The sequence below is a fragment of the Gekko japonicus genome, unplaced genomic scaffold (genome assembly GCF_001447785.1).
Source record: "Gekko japonicus isolate JY-2015 unplaced genomic scaffold, Gekko_japonicus_V1.1 scaffold720, whole genome shotgun sequence".
Taxonomy (NCBI): Eukaryota; Metazoa; Chordata; class Lepidosauria; order Squamata; family Gekkonidae; genus Gekko; species Gekko japonicus.
Window position 1 is genome coordinate 595,796 of NW_015165256.1, and position 655 is coordinate 596,450.

Sequence of the window (655 nt, forward strand, 5' to 3'; positions counted from 1 at the left end):
GGGAGGGGAGGGGAGGGGGAGACCTGGCGCGGCGGCCGGGAAGAGCTGCGCCGGCGCCCACCCCGCCGGACCCTCCCGGCACGCCTCGGCCCCTCCGACGCGCTGCCTTCCTTGGCTGGCATCGGCTTCTGGCTTGCGATGCGGATCGGGGGGGGGGCGCCCCAAAACTGTGGGGACAGAAGAAGAAGGAGAAAAGAGGAAGAGGAGGAGGATCAGAAAATTGGGCCCCGGCGTGACCCCGCAGAGCCACAGCGAGCTCCTCGAGTCCCGTCACAAATCGGATAGAAACTCCAGGTCCCGGGGCCTCCAGGAGAATTTTGTCGTCCCTCCCCTCCTTCTGCCCAAGTCCTGATAACAACATGGATCAACTCAATCCTTCGGGCAGTCCTCCTGAATTTGCTTGGAAGTAAACCTGGCGGCGTTCTGGAAGTCTACTCCCCCAAGTAGGGGATCGCACGACAACCTAAGCATGCTTTCCCCACGGTGTCCCCGTGGTGCTCCAGTCTGCCCAGCAGACGTGCAGAGAACAACCGGCCTGGCCTCAACCCCCTGCGCACTGACTTGGGGGTCAGTTGCCTTTGAATCCATGGGGCTGAATCCCGAGGAGATATGGCCGAGACCGGGCTGCGTCTTAGCATCAAGCCAGCAGTCATCC